Raw genomic sequence first — 27,445 nt, forward strand, 5'->3', positions numbered from 1 at the left:
TTATTTTCATAAGACTGGGAGTTTCTGAATTAAGTTTGATTTCCAACTTCCCAGCCTTATGAATCAGGCTGCTGATCAAGGGACTTGAGTTTAAGGTAAGAGCTTTGTATAGTGCTGCCTGATTGAGCAGGAATGTTTCCCTCGATCCCACTGCCTCTCAATCTCCTGCCACAAAACTTCCCACCAGCAAGTTCTTCCCACCAATAGATTCTTTGCACTGATTATAAAAAAATGAAGTCACTAGAATTACTTGCACCTCTAGTACTGGATTGGTACTCCACCCTGTGATTGGGTACAGTACACTGACCACTGACAAACATTTTGACTTTGGACCAAGGAAGCAGTCAATTAGAAAGATGGACACTGAGGAGATAAAACAGAAGGCAAGTTTCTTAAATTTCTGCAACTGTCTGTTTCTCTTTTTTGTTGAAGTTCCCCAATCAAGTTCAAATTATATTATTACAACTCTGATAGCACTTTCAATTGACATACAAGTAGATGCAATATTTTCAACAGGCCAGTTACCATCTGGCTAGATAGGAAATATTGACAATATGTGCCCTTCGCTGGTTGCTTGCTTCTCTGGGATGGCTGGTGGCGCGATGGCATCAGCGCCAGACTCTGGAGCGAAGGCTCCCAAGTTCGAATCCATTCGCCCCCCCAACCCCCGAGCACGCTTTCCATCCGTGCCAGGTTGAGCGTTGAGCTAACCACTCGGCTTCTTAAAAAATACAAGGGTCAAGTCAGGAACGTTCATGTCGTGACCCAGTTAATCCGAAAGGAGACCAATCCTGACACCACGCGCCAGACAAGAATGGCTGACTGTCTGGCGTGACACACTTAAAAAAAAAATGACCCTTCCTCAGAATTTCTCCATGGACAGGAACAGTAAAAGCGTTTTTGACCTGAAATATTATTTTTGTTTCTCTTATCACGGATGCTATGTGATGTGCTGAATGTTTGTTTCAAAGCTTTATCAGAATCAGAAGTTAGAATAAGACTTTATTGCCGGTATGTGAAAAATACTATACCAGAATTGATTGTGGTTCAGTGATGTTAAGAACACAGGACAGTACCATAAGAGACAACACACAATAGCAACCAACAATTTACAGGGTTATATTGCAAACATCCATGAGCAATCAACAATATGCAGAACAGTCCCATGTGCAAATGTCAGTAATCACACTTAAATAAATAGGAAACAACTCAATAATTGTCAACAGAACAAGGAAAGCAGGAAAGACCATTTAACGGATGGTGTGCCGGGCCAGTTGGGGTATTACACCTGACTGAGTTTAGTTGAGAAGCTCATAGCTACAGGAAAGAAGCTTTGGAGATGACATGATGGTGATGGACTTGTAGCATTTCTCTAATGGCAATTTAATGAATAGGTGATTGCTAGGGTTGGTGGAGTCAGCAGTTATTTTTCCAGTGCTTTTCTTCGCTCCTGTGATGAACAGGTCTTTTAATTATGGTAGCTGGCTGCCAATGATCTTCTCTGCCGAGTGGACACCCACTGCAACTTGGACTTGGAGAAGAAAGAGGCGGCAGAAAACCAAACAATGATAGAGATGATCATAACACTCTCAATGATGACTGAGTAAAAATTCATCAGAATATGCTCTGAGATATTAAGTTTCCTAAGCTGGCATAGGAAAAACAATCTGTGCTGGGCTTTCCTAGTGATGAATGTGAAGTGCTTGTCCTGCTTTAGTGTATTGGTAATGGCAGTCGCTAGGAATTTGAATGACTCGACCACAGACACAGATCAATTTCCATAGAGAGGGGGCAAGAAGGGGTTGTCAGCTGAAGTCAATCACCATTTCCACAGTCCTGATATCATTAAGCTCCAAGATGTTATGGGCACACCATGCTGCAAGACAGACTACCTCCTCTCTAGATAGCAGGTTATTAGAGATAAGACCAACTACATTTGTGTTATTTATAAGTGTCAATATTGGTACATAATCTATGAATGGATAACAGAGAATAAACTTATGTCAGTTGTCTTATTAACATTTTTCAGTGCGCTTCATTCTTTTCCTTTTAAATACATTTTCCTGCTGTGGTTCATCCCATAATGCTCTCTCTGCTGGGCTGATCCTTTCAGCACCCAAGAGGAAAAGGAATGGAGCACGCTGTCATTTTCTCCAAGTCAGATTTTCCTAGTTTATTCAAAGGTAGTCGTGCTGGCTGAAAAGGAAAGCTGTCGTGCCAATTATTCTTTCAGTTCCTGTTCTAGCAGGACACTCCTAGAATCTGGCAGCCGAACCAGGAACCATTGGAACTTCTCTCAATGGGAGTGGCTTTTAAATATTGAGGGTAGTGCCAAGATTCCTTCCATTCATCTGTTTGAAAGTCTACCTTATTGAATGTATATCAACAGAAGCAATTATTTACTAACTGTTAAAAGTGTAGCCAATGTAAATAGTTACCACACAAAACGGGCTTGTGTAAATATAAAATCAGGCATTTGCATCTATGCCAGTCATTGCACTGCAGACCCTGTAATTATATATTCCTATAATTGGCCATGGCAAAACAGGCATTAAATCAAGATTCTTGAGATTCATGATAGCTTGCTCATTCTTTTGTAAGAAACTTGAGTGAAGTTTTAATTCCAGGTATTGATTCATATCCTCCTCTTATATATTGATTCTGCAGTACCAAGAAAAGGAATTTATTGATATGGCACTTGTAAAATGTTCCAAAGAACTAGTGAACAAAAATGATTAAGCAACAACACACACAAAATGCTGGTGGAACACAGCAGGCCAGGCAGCATCTATAGGGAGAAGCGCTGTTGACGTTTCGGGCGCAGACCCTTCGTCAGGACGGATTAAGAGTACTTTTACCTGAAGACTAGAGGTCACTTGCGGTGAAAGCCTCAAGTGCCATATACTACATTGAGATTCTTTTTTGTTGAGGCATTCACAGCAGAACAAAGACATACAATAGAGTCAATGAAAAACTACACACAAAGTCTGAAAACCAGCCAATATGCAAAGGAAGACAAATTGTGCAAATAAAAAAATTAAAAATACTGAGATTATAAGTTGTAGAATCGGCACCATTGACGTAGACATCTATATGTGCACGGCCCTCCTTACCGAAGGCAATGACCTGCTCTTTCATGTTGCTGACACTGAGGAAAAAGTTGAAAACATGACACCATGTTACTAAGCTCTCTATCTCCTTACTGTACAACTTATTGTTATTTGAGATGTGGCCCACTATGATATATCATTTGCAAACTTGTAGACGGAGTTAGAGCAAAATCTGGCTACATTGTCATGAGTATACAGGGAGTAGTGTAGGGAGCTGAGGGGAAAACCTTGTGAAGCATTAGTGATGATAATATTCATGGCAGAGGTGTTGCAGCCTATCAATACTGATTGTGGTCTGTCGGTCAGGTAGTCAAGGATCCAATTGCAGAGGGAGGTATTGACTCTTACACCTCAGAGTTTGGTGATGAGTTTTATTCGAATTATAGTACTGAAGTCAGAGCTGCAGTCAATAAACAGTGGTCTAAAGTAGGTTTCTTTATGTCCAGATGATGCAGGGGTGAACGTTGAGACAGGGATGTGGCATCTGCCATTGACCTGTTTCGGTGGGAGAGGAATTGCAGTAGGTTAGGGTTGTCTGGGAGCTGGAGTTAGGGTGTGATATGATCAGGCTTCATGAAGAGTGTGCGTCAGAGCCACCAACAACTATAGGACTGTTAACGAGCGTCCAGCATGATGCTTTGCTTAAGCCTATCTCAATCTAGTCTGGAATTTTGATTATTTTTGTTCTAATTCTGTTCTTGCTTGTAAACATTATATATAATTTATGTCTTGTATATGCAACTGAAATGATATTATGTGTCTGTGATGCTGTGTATACTTGTACTTGTGCATATCACATAAAGTACACTTTGACTTTTGAGCTTGGGGCAGGAGATGTTACCATTTCTGCAGACAACACCTTTGTTGATGGAATCCTCCAGTTTAATTAGGATTTTTGTTTGTTCCTGAGGCCATATAATCTAGCTTGCTCCATTTTGGTTCTTCCAGTCTGCTCTGCAAACAAAAAAACAATTGTAACTTGCAAGTTTAGACACTGCAAAGGGAATTTTGAGGCCTTTGATTCATGACATTAGAAGTACATCTGCAGAGTTGGTGACAATAGCCTTCTAGCTACAGCTGTAGCATGGATCAATATTTCCTAATCTAATTTCTAATCCTGGATAGTGCTGGGTGGTTATGTGATGAAGAATTACTTTATTTTTTCTCAAGGTCAACATAAAGGAGGAATGTTCTTTTGTGATTCAGAGGCTCAGTGTGAGCCACCGCCATGATGGTTATCATACCCTTGGTAGGCTAAAGATGTCTATATCTAGTTTGTCGAGTTCACCATGTCTAGTTTCTCATGAAGCTGCCCATCCCACTTGAATTACTACTTTTGCAGGGCCTGGCCACCACCTTTTCTGAGAATTTTCAACATCAAAACACATCAACATATTGGCATCAAACACAGTTTCAAATCAAAACCCATTTTGCATATCTTGTGGTTCTATATTTATATGGAAGTTCAAGGAAAGTTCCATCAAATTCATTGTGACTTAACTGATTTGGAGCTACCTGGTGCTTAACATTTGATGTTGTTCTGTATTCTTTCCTTTGCAAGCTGACTTAATCATTTCCTTTATGCTTGCTCTTCAGGTTCAATGCGTCGTGCTGATGGTATGGGCTTTATCTGCAATTAATAGGCAAGTTTTTGGAACACGTTTCTTGTGCAGAGTATGCCATCACAGGAAGCCGTAACATTTATTCTGTGTAGAAGTTCAGTAGTTTCTGTGTGGGGAAACCTCCTCCTCTCCAAAAAGTGCTAATATCAAGCCAACTTGCCAATTCAAATTTTAACTTGTTATTTATGCCTTTTAAATGCTACTCAATCGCCCAGCTATTGCCAAAGCCTTATTGATGAAACTATCTTGCAGAAATTCAAGAGATTACCATTAATTATCCCAATAACATGAAAATGTTACATTTTGTTAATTAAAAAAAATATTTCTGTGGTGACTAGATCCCTTCTTAAAGAACACTTTCTATTTGATCTCTGGACATGCATGTTGTTAGTAAGGCTACCATATTTTGGTCTCTCACTTGAAGGGCTTGTTAACTCTTTGTCATCAATGCAGTATATGGTTAAGTATAAGTAGACCAGCTAAACAGCAGACTTCCTCCCCCAATGGGCATTTTTAATGACAAGTTAGTAACATTTTTGCTCTTGGTCACCGATGCTGGTTCCTCAGTTTTATTTATATTTGCCAGATGCCATGCAGGGATTCAGACTCTTGAGACAATTAGCCATAAGCCTATGTTTTATAAACCAGTAATTTAATCACTTTACTACCACACCCTTGTAACTATGGAAGCTAATATCATTGCCAATTTTCATTGATTAATCAAAGAAAGATCTCAGGAATTTGGTGACTTTTTTGAAAAAAATGTTAACATAATTTATGAAAAGCAAATTTGAACGAAGGTTTGGCTTCTTATTTTTGATTACTGTTTTCTTTTCAGAATTCACAACGGCCAAATAACAGTGTAGATCCCAGTGAATAGCTAATCCAATCAAAAAAGATTTATGCTTTTAATCTGACATTGCCCTTTTGGCTTTGTTCCATATTATCTGATCACAATAACTGTAATGGAATCTTACTTGACTGATTTATCCTACTGCAAAGCTTTTCTGACACTGGTATTCCTGTGATAAACTGCCCACACCTATTGCAGTTTGCACATAACCAAGGAGCCAAACACATGAAAAAACAAGCTGTTACAATCAGTCAACAGAATGCTACTGAATTTTTTCACCTTAACACCGGTGACAGGCAATGGCAGTAAGCCAATTCCTTATTCTGCTTCAGGCTTTTAAAATTGTGGAATGCCCGTCCCTGAGTGAATCTTGTGTAACATTTCAAAAAGAGTTTCTTACCAGTTCTATGTTTGTGCTTACCCATGAGATGGGGATAATAATAGCCAAGCTGTATTACATTTTACATATACTGATTTATTCTGAAAGTGGGAGTAATAAATCATAACCTAACTAAGTAAAGTTAAAATTATTTCAGTTTCCTTCTGTGGTCTAAAATTACTTGAAGATTTGTTTTCATATGAAGTTATTGAGAGTATAAGAAAATAATGACCTAAACCTTTCCTTCTGTTCTCTCCATTTCTGCTGAATTAGTAGCGTTGATTATTTTGAAACTTTTCCCACTTCCCAATTTCACAGTTGAATTTGGAGAAATGATGTCTTCTTGCATTTCTTATGATGTGTGAACACTGGACACAAAGAGTGCTTGTTAGAGCCTGGCATCCAGTGTTCTAAGGTCAGCAGAGGGAAGCCTCAAATATTTGTTTGGTAACCAAGGAGTATTCAAGCACTCATGTACTATAGCCTTGCACAATTCAATGAGGAGGCTCAGAGGTAGTTTGCAGATCAAACAATTAGTGCAAGCGGATTGAGGTTACTAGAGTATGGCTATGGCAGCTCAATGGCTAAGTTACTGGGTGAGCAGACAGAGACAACTGATGCAGAGATGAGTTTGAACCCCAGCATAGCAGCTGATAATTACATAATTCCTGGATGTTTCTAAAATCAAGTCTTGTCTCAGTAACTATGACCATGACTCATCTAGTTCACTAACACTATGCATTTAGGAAAATTCGTCATCCTCACCTAGTCTACGATGTCTGGCTCCATCAGAAATTCTTGAATTGATTACATTTTAATTCTGTGATTAGCTCTTGGGACTTTAAAGGAACAGAACCACCAAAATGTTTCTACCAGCAAAAAAAGACATTAAGCTTTGTGATAAACATGATTCTTTCTAGCCACTGTTCAGGGCCTTAACAGAGCTAGTAACTTGCAATATTCCTATTGCAGGTGCACCAAATAGAAGGTTACAAAGTGGCTCTATTAGCTCTATTAGCAAGGCACATGATGATAGGATAAGAAAAATGGTATGAAATTGGATATGATCATGCAAAATGTATGTTATTTTTTCTTATGACGTAAAAGGAGCCATTCAACCCATCAAGTTTCAGAGCAATCTTATCAATCCCATTGTCCACTTATTTCCCTTCAGTCCATTTGCTCACTTGTCTGTAAGCAACCCCCAATTTTATCTGCACCACGGATAATTTGCCATAATTAATATAATTAATAGCATGAAGTTTCCCAGCTGATATTCAGTTCTACTGACTTCAACAATGAAACTGTATCATGTACATTGTTTGAGCTGAGAAGTGATTGGTCATCTCTGTAGCACTATCTGATTCAAATTAGTTTAATATCATACAACCAGGGTGCAATGAGATTCCTTGCTTATGTGACCAGTGTACATGGTTGTCATACATACAGCAAGAAAAATGACCACATAGTGCAAATGGAGATAACGCAAATAGAAACCCTAAAGTGACGACAATGGAAGAGAAGAACTAAAGTATTTGAGAGTATGGTAGCACTATTGGGAAGGGGGTTTAAAGGAATTAATTGATTCAGAACACTGAGAGTATTGGGGATGAAAATGTTCTCGAGTTTGGTTGTCCAGGCTTTCAAGCCCCTGTATCATGAAGCTGGTAAAAAAAAAAGGGCAGGATGGCAAACCTTACTGATGGGGGGGAGATGGAGATGGAAGGATGTGATAAGCCCGTGTGCAACCGGGCAATGTTTACCATTCTCTGCAGGTTCTGATGACCAGTCTATTCCAATAACCTGGATTAGCATGGAGTATCAGTCACTCTAAACAATGATTGGAGTGACAACAGTTGGAGTGGAGACTGTTGCTTCCTTTATTTGCTAATCCAGTAAGGATACAGGAAGTATTCTTAGTAACCTTGGGCAAAGAATTCACCTCAAGGTTCTTAATAGAGCCGAGGCCTGAACTACTGAAAGTCTGAACTTTTAATATATGTGACATTCATAGACAAAAGTGTTCTTTTAAGCTGTGCTTTCTAGTTTGTAAGTGAGATTGACATCTATTGGAAAGGCCAGAAGACATCTTTGAGACTGAGGTGGTGAGCAATCCCAGGTTTTGCAATTCACGTCAGAGATGGAGGTCAACAGTATAGGAAATCCTGGCATAATTGGTGGAATTGAGGTCCAAAGAATTTTGGGGCCCCTTTCCTGTTCTGTGAAAATCTCGGAAAGAGTTGCTGTGCAGAAAGAATTTTGCAAGATTTGTAATACAGATTCAGCTGTTTTTCTCATTATGTTAACATTTCTTCCATGGTCTGAACCATAAAGTAGAGCAGAAAAAAACACATCATTTAATTGAAAAAAATGAGGGAAATGAACTATTTTTAAAAAAGTACCAGAATTTCAAACAAAATCTTTCCCTTTTGATTTATGCAGGTGTTAATGGTGGCTCTGTTGGTAGCTCTGACCTCTGAGGAGGAAGGCTGACGCTTTAAATCCAACTTTAAGAAATTTGCCCAGAAGAAACTTAGATGGAATTTCAGTAGAGAGCTGCAGATTAAAATCATGGAATTTTTGAATAATTCCAGTAGAGAATGAAACCATTTGAGGCCTCATCTGTCCCATAGATGGATATCAAAAATTCCATTACAGCAATTAACTAAATATAATCACCATCAACATCTTGCAAATGCCATTCAGTCATATTTGTCAATATTGCAATGATCACATTGCTGTGTGTTGATGACTGAACACAATCGCATCCACTCGTCCTATTTCATGACGATTCCGTGGCAAACGTACTTTGGAATCTTGTTAATTCCTGAAAGGTGGTATAAACATATGTTTTCTTTTATATAGTTCTGATTGCATGGAAAGGTCTTCATCAAAGTAATAAATGTTTGAATGATAATAAACCTGCGTGATGGATGTACTTACTATCTCAAAATAATTGTGCAAAATAAATATATCCAACCAGCCTAGCTCTTTAAAGTTTGTAAACTGCTAGAAGCCAATTTCTGCGACAATAAATTCCACAGAAGTGAGGACAAAGTCTGCCTTATTTATCAGTAAAAAGTCAGCCACGTATTTAAGCTGGAGGGTGAGAAAGTTCACTTGAGTATATTGCTGAAATTAATGGTGGTGCAGAAAAAGCAACAACAATCTCCATTAATAAAACACCTTTTAACTGCAGCTCTGCAACCCAAGGTGCTCCTTTGTACCATTATCAAAGGAAAATACACATATGTAATGGTGAAACGCCCAGGAGATTTTACTAGATGAACTAAAGCTTGCGAAAGGTAAGTTTGAAGGAGTATTTTAAAGAAGGAGAGACTGCGAAAACTGGAAATGGATGGAGCAGATGTTCTAAACCCTTGTACTCTGAGAGATGAAGGTCGCTAAGTTGATGGTGGGGCAGTGAAGAAGTTGTATCTTTGATTGAAGTTACAGGCTTAAAGAAAGGTGAGGGCATGAAGAGATCTAAAGCCAGAACTAAGACTTTGAAAAACAGAAATGCAGATTTTAAAATTTGGATAGCTAAGGTAAATTCTGATTGTCATCTCTGAAACAAACTGAGTGCAAATTGCAGAGTCTGGCCTACATCCTTTGGTAGCCTGGCCAAAGGGCACTCAATAAATGTTTTGTGTTTTCTTCAAAATTGTGGACAGTTCTGGTTAGCTACAGTTCCCAGGGGTGGAACCCTGTTATAACCCGAAAGAAAGCAAGCTCTTTCCACTTTCTACAAGGTGTAAGTCAGGGGCATATGGAATACATTTCACTTTCCTGGATAAGTGCTACTTGTAAGCAAATGTAAGGTTGTATCTATTATACATACTTCAATAATAAATGTACTTTGAACTTTGAGCTTCACTTATACTCCATCAGCCACCCTCCACTCCTGGCTCACAGAGGCTACTGCACTGCGTACACCACCTTCAAAATTCACTGCATTTGCTCATGACTGCATCTTCCAAATTTGTGTCTTCTACCACCAAGAAAAGGAGTACTATCACTTGCATGTTTCCCTCTGAATCTGACGTGCAGATAATTCTTTGTTGTTGATGGACCTTTGCAGCCATCTTGGAAACCCCTGTTCAATAGTACTATGGAAATACAAAAAGCCTACAGCAGATCAAAACGTGGCTTACCACTACAGAAAGAGTAAAGTTACTGAAGCAGCTAAGGCTTGCAGAAATATGTGCACATTTGAATAAAGCAGCATAAATATACAGGGATATCTGTTGAGACTATCCAGTCAGATATCAGATATTAAAGTTTGTTACATCTGCATTTTTTCTAGTTTTAACCTTGCAACCCATTGGGTAATAACAGTTATGTTCCTTATGGGTGCAGTTGGGCCAATGTTTGAAGAAAGTCTCTACTGGAGCTAATTGTAATACTGCCTCCTGAAAGCCAGACAAGTTTTCCTCTAATTGCTTTAGCTTGATTGGATAGAAATATAATAATTAAATGCCTTGCATTTGTTATTTGCCAAAGACAAGCAAAGTACTGTCAATCAGTGAAATGGTTAAGTCAATCAACATTTTTGACTCTTAGAATGCAAAACCTTGAACTCAAAAATAGGTTGAGCAAGGTGACAAGGAATGATCATTGTTAGATTTGAAATCGGTACTGCTAAACTTCTAAGGTTCAGAAATTTTCTTTAATCTCAGCAGATGCTCTTTACGGCTCTCAAGCATGTGTTAACTTTGTTGTTTTTATCACAATGTCTTGCATGACCACATGATTTCCATGTGTGATAGTATGGGCAAAGGTCAAGTGGGCAACAACTGTTATTTCCCTTCCTTCTTTTACTGCCTGTTGATCCTAAGGATGGCCACTAACATTAAGCTGATGTCGTACACCTGCTTAAGGCTCCCAGTTCACTTGTACTGACAGTTTTGTTCAGATGTATGGCTAACTGTGTAAACTGTTTAACACCCACAACAAAGAGACTGATATTTGAGCCCTGCTCATTCATATGATTGATATGTGGTGACTCAGTCAGCCATAAAAATAACATGCATTTCTTTGTAAACGTTCCCTTCTGCAATTCTTCCTACACCAAACATCCCCCAGAAAAGAAGTTCTGCAGTTCTCTTCTTCCCCCAGGCAGTGCTAAGCTCTGTATCATATTTATATAACCTAGCCTCAGACTTCAGTTGGTCTGTTGACATTTACTTAAGTGGGCCAATTTTCTCAATATATCCTGAAATGAATCGTTTCCATAATTTCCCACTGTTCACACTGCAGCCAAGGATTCCTATCCATAGCCTGCTTTTAGAAAACCAGCAGGATACTGTGTGGAAAATGATAGATCGACACACCAAGAGACCAGAGCAGGACAGTCTCATGCCCTTACTGGCTTTGTTACCTCTAATGGGGATGGCAAACAGTATGATAGAGCTGAGGATTAGCCAGCAGGTTTACAAGTAGATGATGGGTCTAACATGAATGCAAGTTCCTGGTTGACTGCCAGTGACTAGTGGTATTCCTCAGGAGTCAGTATTGGGACCATTAATTTTCATATTGGCTGTCAATGATTTGGAAAATAGAATTGATGGCTTTGTGGCAAAGTTTGCGGATAATATGAAGTAAGATGGAGGAGCAGGTAGTGCTGAGGAAGCAATGTGGCTGCAGCAGGACTTAGACAAATTGTTGAAAGAATTGGCAAAAAAGTGGCAGAAAGAATGCAGCGTTTAGAAATGTACGATAACGCATTTTGTTAAAAGGAACAATAGTATGGAAAATAATCTAAATGGGGAGAAGGTTCAAACATCAGAGGTGCAGAGGGACTTAGGAGTTCTCATGCAAGACTCCCAGGAGGTTAATTTACAAGTTGAGACTGTGATAAAGAGGGCAAATGCAATGTAGGCATTTATTTCAAGGGGAATAGAATATAAAAGCAAGGCAATAATGCTGAGGCTTTATAAGACAGTAATCAGGCTGCACTTGGAGTATTGTCAATAGTTTTGGGCCCCATATCTCAGAAAGAAGGTTTTGTCATTGGATAGAGTCCAGAGGAGGTTCATGAGGATGATTCCAGGAATCTTTTAAAACAGGAGGAATTGTTCTAGCCAAAGAGAAGTCAATCTGTAGAACGCTGTGCCATAGACAGCAGTGGAGGGCAAGTCCATGGGTATATTTAATTTGGAAGTTGATAGTTTCCTGATTGGTCAGGGCATCAAAGGATATGGTGAAAAAACAGGTTTATGGGGTTGAGTGCTGGGATCTGCCATGATGGAAAAGTGGAGCAGACTCAATGGTCTGAATGGCCTATTTCTGCTCCAAAGTCTTATGGTCTTACCTCAAATGTTCTTAATTATTCAATTATTCTTACCCTTTTAATTCACAAAAAAAAAGATTCAAACAGTTGTTCAAGACTGAATAATAGCTTTTAACTTGGCCAAGGGCTGAAACAATGGAATTCTATCTGGATCAACGCAGTTGGATAGTCTTAACCAAGTTTCTTCTTTGTGCAGGTCAGTACATACGACGGGTGATTGATAAGTTTGTGGCCTAAGGTAGAAGGAGTCAATTTTAGAAAACCTAGCACATTTATTTTTCAACATAGTCCCCTCCTACATTTACATATTTCGTCTAGCAGTTGTGGAGCATACGGATCTTGGACCTCCAGAAAGTGTCCACAGCATGGGTGATTGATAAGTTCATGGTCTAAGGTGCTTGAAGAAGAAGATGAGTTATACAGCTCTCACTACATGCACATGCAGTTCAACTCTTCGAGTGATTATGCAGAAAGGTTGAAGTTAATAACTCATCTCCTTCTACCTTAGGCCACAAACTTATCAATCACCCCGATGAGTTATTAACTTCAAACTTTCTGCATAATCACTCAAAGAGTTGAACTACATGTGCATGTAACGAGAGCTGCATAACTCATCTCCTTTTCAATCACCCCTCGTAGAGCAGGCATTAGTCTGAGCTTTCACTAAAGCCATTGTTATGGTAGAGCAGTGAGCGTTATTCTGAATCTAATTATATTTTCTTTCCTGAACTGGGAGCACTGACATCTTTAATTTTCATCAGTAATAAACGTTATTTAAATCCATAAGTTATAATAATTACAATCATGATGGAGAATGTGCAATAAAGTGTTGTGGGAAAAGATTTGTGTGGACTACAAACAATGGAATAAGCCTTTGGAATCAAATGGCCCTCTTCTCAGAAGAAAATATCAATAGGATTAGGCTACTCAGTTTCTCAAGATAGCCTTGCTTTTAACATGATCATGACGAATCTATACTGGCCTCAACTCCTCTATGAGCCAGCTCCGCGTAGATCTCAGTCGCCCAAATTTCATAAGTTCATTTACTTTAAATATTTTTAATAATAAAATCTCAACTCCTAATGCAGAGAATATCAATAATACTGCACCTTCTGCAAGAAGATTTTTTTTACTGCCTTCCATTTTAAATGACCAATCCCTTATCTTGTATCTACAGCAAGTATTATGTAATACTAAGTGTCGCCAGTACAGCTATGGTTCAAATGCTACAATTTCTTCCATCATATGACTGTTGACTAGCTAATTGTAGTTCATTTACTTGAAAGATAAGTACCATAGCCTGCTTTGTGAATTCTGTTTTCCTGAAAATAGCTCAAAATTTCAGCTTTGCCCTATGATCTCTACATCAATGATTAAAGATAATTTCAAGCCTTGAAACTATTTAATAAAAAACACAATTTGTACACTGTATTTTACAATTTCATTACCAAGTAAAGTTTAGGAAGCAGAGGATAAACATGAAATCCTAAACATCAATAAATACTGCTTTAAAAAATTCTGTCAGTCATAATATCTTTTCATTGGCTACATGGAACAATCTTTTCTTCAAGTCTTTTTTGGTACCAGTCTTCATGTCTTTATCCGTTAGCTCAGCAACTGCGTTGATGCTGCTCTCTGCCACAGCGCAGAATTTGTCAGTTTTATTACCTACACTACTAACTTCTGCCTCTCTCAAATTCACTTAGACCATTCTGACACATCACTTGTAGAATCATGGACTCACAGAGTCTGTGTCTCTATGGCAACAGGCCCTTTAGCTGAACTTGTCCATGCTGCCCAGGATGTTAATCTGAGCTAGTCCTGTTTGCTTGTATTTGGTCGATTTCCCTCTAAACCAGGGGTGCCCAACATTTTTTTATGGCATAGACCAATGCCATTAAGCAAGGGGTCCAAGGATTAGGAACCCCCCCCCCAAACATTTTCTATCTATTAATCTTCCAAATCTCTTTTAAATATTGTATTGTACCAACCTCTAGAACTTCCTCTGACAGTTTATTCCATACATTCACCACCTTTTCTGTGGAAAAAAAAAATTGCTCCTTGTGCCCCTTTTCAATCTTTAACATTTCCTTTCTGGATCTCCCTATCTGTATTTCAAGAAACAAATCTACAAGCAGTTACTATAAACCCACGGAGACCTAGAGCAACCTAGATTATCCCGCCCCCACTATGTCTATTTCCTTTATCCTGGTGTTTCTATTTCCACTGCACTTTCTCTCAGGATGAGATTTTTTTCCTTCCAGTATGTCTGAACTATCCTACTTTTTTAGAAAACAAGGCCTCCCTTCTTTTGTGTTTTAAAAAAATTTTATTTAGAGATACAGCATGGTAACAGGTCATTCTGGGCCAAAGAAACCACACTGCCCAATTACAGCCATGTGAGCAATTAATCTGCTAACCCGTATGTCTTTGGAATGCGGGGGGAAACGGGCGGCACTGGGAGGAAGCTCACACAGAGAATGTAGATATTGAACCTGGGCCGCTGGTGCTGTAAGAGCATTACACTAACCACTACACTACCGTGCCACACTCTGTGGTTGATGGAGCCCAATCTCATGCTTTCTCCACTTCCTGTGTTTCTGCTCTCACCCCACCTCCCTCCAGACGGAACACTGATAGAGTTCATCTAGTCCTCAGCAGTCACCCTAGAAGTGGTCATATCCAGCATATCATCTTTGACAATGGGATCTCCCCATCAGGTACATCTTTCCCTCCCAGACTTTCCGCTTTCCACTCTCAGTGTCTCTCTGGTCTACACTTCCCTCCCAATCTACCTCCCTGACCCCTGGCCCTTTCCTCTGCAAACACAGGAGGTGCAAAATTTGTTCCTACAAACAACACCCCCCTCCCCCAGTTTACCACCATCCCAGAATCTAAACAGCACTTCTATGTGAGGAAAAGCTTTATGTGCAGCTCCTCCAGCCTCTTCCACTGCACTTAGTGCTCCCACTGTGGGCTTCGGGGTCTGTCATCTCTAGGAGTCTTGCAGTTTTTGCCCCACTAATGTGACAAACTGAGATTGAGGCTTGGGCCTACTATGGCGGCTCCCGTGAGTGGATCTAAAGGCCCAGTCTGGTTCAGAATGCTAGTGTTTGCATGGTGTGTATGTGTGTTTTGTTTTCCTCTTTCTCAGTGCAATGGTTATGGTTATGGCCTTTCTTTTTTTTAATCGTGTTCTTTGGGTTTCTTGCTTTGTGGCTGCCTGTAAGCAAACAAATCTCAAGGCTTATAATTTATACATTAAGACCATAAGATAAAGGAGGAAAATTAGACCATTTGGCCCATCGAGTCTGCTCCACATTCTTTGATAATAAATGTACTTAGAATCTTTGAATCTTTACTTCAGTGAGACCAAGTGCAAGCTAGGGAACCAGCTGGCAGAACAACCACGCTTGACTGTGATGGCCAACCCACGGTTCTGATTACAGCCATTTTAACTGCCCCTCCCATTCCTACACTGACCTATCGGTACTCTGGCTTCTCCACTGCTAGAGTGAGGTGCAACATAAACTACAGGAAAAACACCTCGTATCTCACCTGGCTAGTTCACAAACCAATGCTTTAAAGATTGTATGTTCAGATAATCCTTACCTCCTGTGATGCCCTTTTCCTGTCCTTCTGATATACACCCTGTCCTCTTTTCTTTTCCTTCCTTAGATTGATATTAGAGTATGTTAACAGATCGGCATAATGCAGTGGACTGAAGGGCATATACTGTGTTGTAATGTTCCTATAATCCCTTCCAGCCACCCTGTCACCCATTTTTGTTTCCCAAACCCTCCTGGTTCTACCTACCTTCTACCTACACATTTCACTCATTGAATTCTCCCCCTCCCCCAATCTAGACCAGCTGCCCGTTATTTCTCCCTTAATGGTTCCCATTATCCCCTTCCTTACTTGTAACATTCCAATACTATAGATTCATTTCTCTATACAATTGGAATTCTCCCAAAAAGATTTTGGTAAGTTAGTTTATTATTGTCACATGTACCAAGGTGCAGTGAAAAGGTTATCTTGCATCCTGTTTATACTGATAAGTCCAGATCTTGATGTCTCCACTTATCACCCTCCAGCAGCTGTTTCCACTTTCATCCCTCCCCCTCTCCCCAACCTGGTCCTTCTACCTTTTTCCCCCCTTGACTGCTTCCATCTGTCACCCACCTGCCTCTATCAACTCCATCACTCCCCCTTCTCTACATGGCTCCATCTTCCCATCATCCCTCATCCCTGCTCAGTCCGCCCATCACCCATTGGCACCTGTATTGCCCCTCCCTCTCTCCTCTTCCTGTTGGCTGTCTCCCTTCTCCACTCTCAGTCCTGATCCGGGATCTTATTTCAAAATATCAACAATTCTTTCCCCCAACAGATGCTGCTTAATGAGCTGAAATCCTCAAATAGTTTTTTTCTTCTATTTGCTTTAGACTATTATATTTGTGCATAGATTGTAAAGTCTACTCACGCACTTTTTTTCTTTTGGTTTCTTAGTTCAGAACAACACCGTGGACTGAAGGCCCAGCTCCTGTGTTATACTATGTTTTGTAACCCAGAAGCTTTAGAAATGAGCGATGCAAATTTCGTTTTCTGTCCTTGGCACTCATCTGATCTGTTTTGTTATTGTACTATGTAGTCCTTATCGAATTGCAAGTGTGTTCCAGTTGCCCTTTGTACAGGCTAAGACTGATTGCTCAGCTCATTTAGTTTCTTGTAGATAACTCTGGAGGTCACTAGAAGATTGGCTGGTAAAGATTAAGCTTAGGTTTTGCATATCAAAAAAGCATCAGCAAGCATGACAAACCCTGTATGTAAGTAGAACATGCATCTTGAAACAGTTTATGTAATATGAAACAGTTGTGAAGGATACTTCTGAGCAGCTATAGTAGACATGGACGAGAGTCTCGTCTCTACTTTCAGCCGCTGACTTTTCTGTGCAGCCCTTTATGGGTGATGTATACCTATTGTTATATCCTTATATTCTGCAGAACTGTACCTTACAGACTGTCACTATAAATAACTTTATCCTTCTACAATATACTCCATATAGATCGAAGGCTCAAACTGTTAAGACTGTGACTAGTATTGGTATATTTAAAGCGAAAGTTGATAGTTTCCTGATCGATTAGGGCTTCAAAGGATATGGTGAGAAGGCCGGTGTATGGGGTTGAGTGGGATCTGGGATCAGCCATGATGGATTGGCAGAGCAGACTCAATGGGCTGAATGGCCTAATTCTGCTCCTATGTTTTATGGTCTTAAGGACTACTTGTAAAGCTATTATAAATATATTATTTAGCCCAAATACATTAAATTCTAACAAACTAAGTTTTGAGCTGGTACTACTGAGTCATTTTATGATTTTCATCAAGAAATATTGTTATTTAGTTCCCTTTTATTTTGTGCATTTTATTGCTTGGTTGAAAATATCCTTTTTCAAATTTATTGTCAATTAGTTTAATTTAATTTTCCACTGGCACTCCAATCCCTTCTGTCTTGTGCAAATCAGGGTTAGAACTCCAACTTTGCATCCACAACCTACCTTTTGGATAAGTGAGCTCCACAACCAGATCCATTGTATCACAGATCATCCACTTTAATAAAAGGAGTAGTAAGTGGAATCATTTAGCATGATAGTGCTGGAGTATGGTAACTCACTGTAAGCTGCTGCCTGCAGATCCACTCATTATTTCGATTATAATTGCCCTATCATTTAAATCTAATTTTGTATCTCTAAGAATTACGAATCCTGCACCGAACCTTCTCTGTAAAAGTAACACATTGTTTTTCTGCACTCTGTTATTGTTTTACCTTGTACCACTTCAGTGCACTGTTGTAATGAATCGATCTGTATGAATTGTATGCAAGGTAAATTTTTCACTCCACCTCACTAGGTGACAATAAAAAATTAATTCACCAAATTCTTCTTGTGAGGCTTCTAATTATGTAGCGAAGTGGGTCTCTAGGTATACACTTCCATATGGAATAATTTTAAAGTAGTAAGTGAGATACGCAGCTGCTGACAGAGCTAGTGATCTGAGCCAGAGGAACTCTGGGGACATTGGTAAATTCTGAAGAAACTTGTTTTTCTATTCCAACATAGGTGATATTCTTTGCAACCCAAAAGTGAGCAAAATGTTAAATTAACCACCTCAAGTATCAGGTGATGTGTGTTCTAATATGCTGCTCGTGGTGAATGTGAGAGAGATGCTGAGTATGTAGAAAAACTCTGCTGACTTAGAATTCCATGACTGTTTCTGTCAGGCAACCTCCACACATATCTAATTCTCTTCAAAACTGGTTGTAAACTCAATTTATTTGGGTCCACCTTCCTACTTGTCAGTTTTTATTTCAGCAACAGAAGGGTCAACTAGTACTCTAAACCTAATAAGTGATATTGAAAGAACACACACCTGAGTCAAATAGAGCCCTGGTTTATCAGCATCTGACTGTACATATATACGAGGGGTGATTGATAAGTTCGTGGCCTACGGTAGAAGGCATCAATTTTAGCAAACCTAGCACATTTATTTTTCACCCTCCCCTAGTGTTGCCATAATGTCCTCGTGGACCTCCTCGGGTGATAAGCCCTTGAACTGCACGAAGGCCGACGTTGTCCATTTTCTCAGACAGTGCTTACTTGCAATTTTCAATTATCTGAAACAGAAATACCACAAAAGTTATTAACTTCAAACTTCCTGCATAATTACTCAAAGAGTTGAACTGCTTGTGCATGTAACGAGAGCTGTATAACTCATCTCCTTCTACCTTAGGCCACAAACTTATCAATCACCCCTGCTGTGGACCACTTTCTGGAGGTCCAAGATGACGACTTCTACAAAGAAGAGATCCGTATGCTCCAGCACCGCTTGACTAAATGTGTAAATGTAGGAGGGGACTATGTTGAAAAATAAATCTATGTTAAAAATAAAAAATAAATCTGCTAGGTTTTCTAAAATTGACTCCTTCTACCTTAGGCCATGAACTTATCAATCACCCCTCGGAGACCCCAGTGATCCTCTCGCCGGTTTTAACTGTCCTCTGTAGGGTGATGATTAAGATGAGTATTTTCCTTATTCTTTATTCTGGAGACTTCCGAAGCCTCTCTATCCCTTTCTTTTGAGGACAGGATATGTCCATGTATAAAGCGAGCACCTGGATCATGGGTCTACAGTACAGCAGACAGCTAATAGTAAGGCATCATACCTGTTTAGTCATCCTATATCTTTTCATGCCACATGAGGTTTAGTCACCAAACGATTGGTTTCTGTGCTGGTGGGGGAAGGCCTTGTGAGGAGATTGAATCATATAATCCACACTTCTAATTGAAGATGGTTCTAATCTCACTAGGTTTAGCCTTTGGACTTGTTTGCTGGGAGCCATCTTATTGGGAACAGGGAAGTTTATTGAGCTGCTTTCTCCTGCAATTTCTGACTGGACATACCAATAATGTGGATGCTTAACTTATACAATCATTTAACTTTATTGAAAGTATGCTAAAGTGAAGCACACTCCTTCATTGTATGAGTTTGGTTCCCATTCTCAGATATTCCTGGTACTGTTCCTGGCACACACATCTATAATTCTCATTGAACCATTGTTAGTTTTTTGCATTTTAATTGAAGGAAAAGACAACAACAATACATAGGATTACAGATAGTCTTGTGATGAGGCTCTGTATCTACTTGTGACCTATTGTATCCCTTGGATGCATAGTTTGAACTGTTACGTTTCTTCTGGTTCTAACAGGCTTTACACATTGTCCGTAGGACATTAAAAGGAGGATAACTTTATCTCCACAAAGATTACATGGTGGTTACTCTGACCAGTAGATTAGTAAATCATTTCCTCTTTGTGGTCCACACCACCTGCTGTGGGCCCTGTCTTCAGAATTTGGCCAATTCAATTGACTGTATAATGACTAAGCTCATCTTGTGATGGATATTGAATTTCCACTCTCTTGAAATCCTCAATCCACTCTCCTAAAATTATATTTTACAGGGAAATTTTCATGGGCTTAAAGGAAGTGCTGGTCAATGATGATCAGGAAGATTTATTATTCATGTTTCATTCAAGGCCATGAAATACTATGAATTCAGAGTCAATATTTAGCACTCCTGTTGTCAGACAGACAGACAGACAGACATACTTTATTGATCCCGAGGGATATTAGGTTTCGTTACAGTCGCACCAACCAAGAATAGTGTAGAAATATAGCAATATAAAACCATAAATAATTAAATAATAATAGGTAAATTATTCCAAGTGGAAATAAGTCCAGGACCAGCCTATTGGCTCAGGGTGTTTGACACTCTGAGGGAGGAGTTGTAAAGTTTGATGGCCACAGGCAGGAATGACTTCCTATGACGTTCAGTGTTCCATCTTGGTGGAATGAGTCTCTGGCTGAATGTACTCCTGTGCCTAACCAGTACATTATGGAGTGGATGGGAGTCATTGTCCAAGATGGCATGCAACTTGGACAGCATCGTCTTTTCAGTTACCACCGTCAGAGAGTCCAGTTCCACCCCCACAACATCACTGGCCTTACAAATGAGTTTGTTGATTCTGTTGGTGTCTGCTACCCTCAGCCTGCTGCCCCAGCACACAACAGCAAACATGATAGCAATGGTCACCACAGACTCGTAGAACATCCTCAGCATCGTCCGGCAGATGTTAAAGGACCTCAGTCTCCTTAGGAAGTAGAGACGGCTCTGACCCTTCTTGTAGACAGCCTCAGTGTTCTTTGACCAGTCCAGTTTATTGTCCATTTGTATCCCCAGGTATTTGTAATCCTCCACCATGTCCACACTGACCCCTTGGATGGAAACAGGGGTCACCGGTACCTTAGCCCTCCTCAGGTCCACCACCAGCTCCTTAGTCTTTTTCACATTAAGCTGCAGATGATTCTGCTCACACCATGTGACATAGTTTCCCACCGTAGCCCTGTACTCAGCCTCATCTCCCTTGTTGATGCATCCAACTATGGCAGAGTCATCAGAAAACTTCTGAAGATGGCAAAAAACATGATCTTCACAGTGCTTGCTGGATTGTCCAGGTGGGCGTAGACACGGTTCAGCAGGTAGACGATGGCATCCTCAACTCCTAGTCGGGGCTGGTAGACGAACTGGAGGGGGTCTAAGTGTGGCCTAACCATAGGCCGGAGCTACTCTAGAACAAGTCTCTCCAGGGTCTTCATGATGTGGGAAGTCAATGCCACCGGTCACCCTGATGATTTGCTTACCTTCCCTTCCTTGTCTTATGCTTGCCTGAAAAAAGGTGCTGGAGAAAGTGGAGACAGCTAATGGCAATGCTCGATATTATGGCGACCTTGAATTGTTTGTGGTCAACTCTTCCAACTTAGGCAACTGTCTTCATCTTTCATTGTTTTGATTCCTCTTATTTTGTCTACAAGTAATAGCTAATTTTAGTTTTATTCTCATTAGATTATGATATGTTTGCACTCCAGTTTAGGGGATGACACATTTTAAGTGGTGCAGCTATCTCTGACCTCCACCAGCCCAGGCCAGATTCTGACCTCTGGTGCATTTCACATAGTGGTTGCACATTCTCCCTGTGCCTACATGGTTTCCCTCCCAAATTACAGAGACAAGGCAATGAATAATTATTATTTGGTCACAGTTCCTAAAACATTTTCAGATGCTCTACTATGGTATTGATATATTATTTATATTCTTGCATTGAGGAGCATTTTAATGTTGAATTTCCTAATATTTTTTTCTTCAGATACAAGTTTAGACTTGAAGAAACTGCATATTAGAACCTGGAAACATTAATTTATAAATGTTCTACTGTATAGTCTCTTTGTTTGTTTTTGGAAAGAAATGTTTACTGAAGACCACATATTCCCATACCAGCAAATTCCCTAATAGTGCAACAGCATGTAAAATTCCCTTCAGTGTTCCTCATCCGCATATTAGGAATGCATGTGGGGCAGCCTGCATAGCTCTGTCCTGTTGCGCTGTCCATTAATTTTAAAGGATGGAAAATCAGCCTGAAAGCCCACAGTTTTCTGGTCTGCTCTGATGTGTGCCAGCAGCACAGAAGTAGAACATTTATTTTTCAAAGCTTCACATTAGGAATTTAAATAGCTGAAACACTGATGGTGGAAAAATCACTAGAGGGACTTGGAGTCTGATGTAAACAGGTTTTGAATAATTCCTCCCACAATCAGAATCACCAGAATTCAGGTTAATTGGAGATTCATCTTGTGACAGTTCACAAATTAGTGCCGAATGAACGTTGTTTTCAGTTTTCCAAGAAGCAAGATCCAAATTATAATTTGTTGAATGAAGTGATTCATGATATTTCACTGTCACTGTTTTTGCTTAAAGCTACGAAAAGTGCTGATGGAGAGAAAATAAAAAAGACAGAAACACAAAATGCCAAAAATATTCAGCATCTTGGATAGCTCCATTGAGAGAGAAGTGCAGACAAGTGGCTGAGAGTGGATGTTCGTCTCATTTCTTTCGAAGATTTTAATGAACAGCAAAGTCACAGCAGGAAATTTGAAGAACTTGGTAGAACTTCAAACCATTGAGGAATTTGTGGAGATGCATTTTCTATATGCAAAGAAAGAACATACATTGTTTGCACAGATTCAACTGTTTAGAAGATTTTGGGTTTAGCTTTGATTTTAAAAGCAGCCTATAATGAGGCTAGGTTATTACACAGAATCAACCACTTTACAAAAAAGCTTCTACCTTCTGATGAAAAGTTGGTCCTGCAGACTTCACTCATTTCAATCTATCATTTGGAAATTTAGTGTATGGTGGGAATTAAAATCATTAATAATAAAGCAAATACGTGTTGCAGATAATGTAAAGGATAATCCTTAGAAATTCTATAGGTATATTAAGAGCAAAATAGGTAACTAGGGAATGAGTAAGTCCCCTTAATGGTCATTTGGCTATCTGTGAGTAGAGCCAGAAAGGATACAGAAGTTTTCCACAAAGATGCTACTGGGACTGGAGGGTTTGAGTTGTGGGGAGACATTGGATAATGCTCGATGCCACAAGCTGTTTTAACTAAAATGAAGAAATTTAAGCCTTGAGCTTATAAAATCAGGAGGGGCTTAGGTAAGGTGGATGATCACAGATTTTTTGCCAGGGTAGGGAAGCCTGAAATTAGAAGACATAGGTATGTTTAAAGAGAGAGGAAATATTTAAAAGGAAATTGAGCGGCAAGATTTTCACACAGGAGGTGGTGGGTATATGGGGTAAGCTGCTAGAAGTGGTAGAGGCTGCCACAATTATGATTTTGAAAAGACATTTATTTTTATAGATAGGAAAGGTTTAGAGGCAAATGAGCTAAATTCAGGCAATTGACCAGCATGAATGAGTTAGGCCGAAAGGTCTGTTTCTGTGCTGTTTAACTCTATGACTCAATACTCAACTATCAAATTTGATGGATTCATTACTCAATAATTCAAATCATATTACCTGTCCTTTGTATTCTTATAATGCTATTACTTATAGTCATTAAGCAATTTAAAACCTTGCGGGTGTATTCTCACTTGGCAGTGTATGAAAGTAAATTAAGGTATTTGACCTGATTTTTCTCTCAACTAAAATGTCTGAATAGGAACTGGTGTGGGATAGCACCTGAAAAGTAGTGTTTGTGCAACACAAATATATGAGCTATTATCCCTGCCTCTTTGTTTTCATTTGTGTAGTCATTTCTCTATCAGTGCTCATACATAGCTATAAATATCATTAGTTCTTGTTCTGTGGATTAACCTTTTTATTTTACATCTTATTTGGAAATCCAAAGATACCACAGTACACCTATTAGTTCTTATTATTCTGTTCTGCCTGTTATATCCTCCATGAACTCTAATAAATTTGTCAAACATGGTTTCACTTTCCTGAACCTCTCATGGTCTCGGAGCACGTCCCACACATTCAAGAAATCTCACCAAAGCTTCTATTTCCTAAGGAGGCCAAAAAGAGCTAGACTTTGTATAATCACACTCACGTCATTCTATAGATGTGCAGTAGAGAACGTCCCAACAAGCTGCATCAGTGTTTGGTATGGAAACTTCACGGCAATGGACAGGAAGGCTCTGCACTGGGTGGTCAAAGCTATGCTGCACATCACTGGTACTCGCCATCAAGGACGTATGTACAGAAAGGTGCCACAAAAGGGCCAGTAACATCACAAAGGATCCCACACTCTCTGATTATGGACTGTTTGACGCCCCACTCCTGTCAGGGAGGAGGCCATGGTACGTAGCATCCACACCAGGACCATCAGATTCAAAAGTTAGGTCTCTATTCAATGGAGCGTAGAAGGTTGAGGGGGGATTTGATCGAGGTATTTAAAATTTTGAGAGGGATAGATAGAGTTGACGTGAATAGGCTGTTTCCATTGAGAGTAGGGGAGATTCAAACGAGAGGACATGATTTGAGAGTTAGGGGGTAAAAGTTTAAGGGAAACACGAGGGGGTATTTCTTTACTCAGAGAGTGATAGCTGTGTGGAATGAGCTTCCTGTAGAAGTAGTAGAGGCCAGTTCAGTTGTGTCATTTAAGGTAAAATTGGATAAGTATATGGACAGGAAAGGAGTGGAGGGTTATGGGCTGAGTGCGGGTAGGTGGGACTAGGTGAGATTAAGAGTTTGGCATGGACTAGGAGGGCTGGAATGGCCTGTTTCCGTGCTGTGATTGTTATATGGTTATATGGTTATAAAAGCAGTTACTTTCCCGAAGCAGTAAGGCTGATCAACACCCCACCCACTAACTCCACACTACGTTATTATTTCCCATCTCTCACCTTATGTACAGCCTAGAGTTACTTAAAGGGCATACAATCAATCTATGTATACAAGCTATCTTATGTATAGTATTTATATTTATTGTGTGTTTATTATTATTATTAATGTGCCCTTTATATTTTGTTTTTTTTTGTGCTACATCGGATCCGAAGTAACAATTATTTTGTTCTCCTTACACGTGTGTACAGGAAATGACATTAAACGATCTTGAATATTGAATAAAATCATGTTGACCCTGATTAATGCTGTTATGGTTTTCTAAATGACTCACGACTGATATTATAATGAATTCCATATTTTTTTTAATGTCATATCAGGTGAACTAACCTGTAGGTTCCCACATTTTACTTCCTCCTTTCCTGACTAGGTGTTCAATCTACTAGAACTTCTCCAGTACATACAGATATATACCAAAAACACAGTATTTCTTTAGAGAATTTAGATGTAGGCCATAAAACCCAAGGGGCTTATAAAATTCATATATTTATGCTTCTCATGAGAAGATTATCTGTTGACAAGGCACGAAATGCAAAGTTGCAGCCAATATTCAAGGCAATTAATCATACATTGAAAATAAAATTAAACCTTTCTATGGTGGACAATGGTAGTGTAGGAATCAGTGTACCGGTAATACTTTAGACTTCCAAATAATTCTGTAACACATCAAGACTAGAACACTGAGACAGCAGGTGACGTGTTTGCTAATCGTCAGCTGCTGTCGGAGGTAGGCCCCTGTACTCAAGCAATCCCCCCCTCCCCCTGCCTGTTGGTTCTCAAAATGGGGGTGGGGGATGAACTTGGAGAAGTAATGCGGAAGGTTGTAAAATTGGAACAGCAAGTTGCAAATCTCTGCTCTCTCTGTTGCACGAGCAACCTCTCCCACCCTTACTGGAGAGAGGGAGCCTGTCTGAGATATGGAGGTGCTGGTTTGTGAACTGTAGTTTGATGGACTCTTTGGTGCTTCTGCTGGTGCAATGGGGTTGGAGTGGGGGGGGGGGGGGGTTAATGCTTTTGCCGCTGCTTGTGCAACGGGGGAGGGGTGGCTTTGGGGCTGCGATGCTTCTATCATTCTGTGGACTTATGTGAAGAAAATGAATTTCAGGTTGTTTACTGTATACATTGATATTAAATGTACATTTGAAACAGAATTCTCATGAATGACAGAACATATAAATAAATTGGTTGCAACAAGGAAAATTCCTACCTTGACTATCAGCATGTCTCTACTTGGCCATTCTCGCTGCTTACCAATTACCCCACCATTCCTTCCCATCATTTCCCCTGCCTCTCTCCCATTCAGCAGATACAAGGCTGTATTTGTTTCTTCTGCACTCACACGCTCAATATGAAATCCTGCTTGCCAGGAAAGTACCATAATCATACCATGGTAGCATGTCAACTACCAGCTTGTGTGGAATCAACAGCAGGACAAAAAGATGCCACTATTCCTCCTCTGTGATACAAGTAGCAATTCTCCCGGAGAACTGCAGTGCGCTGCACTGTATTTGAGGTACCTGATGTATCTTGTGTTTATTGTTGTCATCTCCAAGTTTGTCCTCTCAACGGTCTGAACTTTAACTTAAAACTGCCTATTGTCTCTTAACAACAAGGTTGTTGCCATTTACAAAATAGCTGGCATCAAAGCCAATGAAAGATTTGTCTGAAGAGAAAACAACTGAGACGTCCTCGTGAAGCATTCAATGTTACACTTTCAACGCAAGGACCACCAAGTTCAAAAGCAGTCACTTCCCCCAAGCCATCAGGCTGATCAATACCCATTAACCCACCACCACTTGTCAAAGTCACCATAGGGTCAGGATGCTCTTGGAACAAGCGTCACTTTATGTGCTAAACATACAATCAGTCTATGTACATAAGGTGATTTTGTATATTTATATTTATTGTATTCTTTATGTTTATTGTATTTTCTTTAATGCTCTGTTGGATCCAAAGTAACAATCATTTTGCCTTCACACTTGTATACTGAAGAATGATTAGAAATAATCTTGAATCTTAATCATCTGCAATGATTAAGCTGCAACTAGCCGTGAACAATGAGTAGAAACATACTAAACCAATCGTTCTAGTGAAAAGTCACTAACCTAAAGTATTATTTGTTTCACTCTCAATTCTATGTGCAGCATTAGTAAATAGAACTGAAAGTGAAACAGACAAATGCTTTGGGTACATCTAGGAGACAGAGATAGGACAAAAGTGCAGATACCGGAAGGATGAAGTTAAAACAGAAGTTGTGGTGAACATTCAGCAGGCCAGACAGCATTATTAGGAATAGTCATAGAGTTAATGTTTCATGTTGCAGAGGCTTTGTCAGAACAGAAGGTCTTCGGCTTGAAATGTTAACTCTGCTTCTCTTTTTGCCAGTCAGTG

General features: G+C 39.7%; 1 protein-coding gene and 1 long non-coding RNA gene across 2 annotated transcripts in view; one reads left to right on the forward strand and one right to left on the reverse strand.

Moving 5' to 3' along the window:
* Nucleotides 1-8,800, forward strand: part of tent5aa (terminal nucleotidyltransferase 5Aa) — a 62,809-nt gene extending 54,009 nt beyond the window's left edge. The window contains exons 2-3 of the transcript XR_012100254.1: nucleotides 4,707-4,753; nucleotides 8,407-8,800. The gene's annotated coding sequence lies outside the window, so the exon portion shown is untranslated. The remainder of the gene's footprint in view (nucleotides 1-4,706; nucleotides 4,754-8,406) is intronic.
* Nucleotides 8,801-18,697: 9,897 nt separating this feature from the next.
* The window catches only part of LOC140733287 (uncharacterized), a 35,222-nt gene continuing 26,474 nt past the window's right edge, over nucleotides 18,698-27,445 (reverse strand). The window contains exon 3 of the long non-coding RNA XR_012100256.1: nucleotides 18,698-18,923. This is a non-coding gene — a long non-coding RNA (uncharacterized lncRNA). The remainder of the gene's footprint in view (nucleotides 18,924-27,445) is intronic.

This window comes from Hemitrygon akajei, chromosome 9 (genome assembly GCF_048418815.1).
Source record: "Hemitrygon akajei chromosome 9, sHemAka1.3, whole genome shotgun sequence".
NCBI lineage: Eukaryota > Metazoa > Chordata > Chondrichthyes > Myliobatiformes > Dasyatidae > Hemitrygon > Hemitrygon akajei.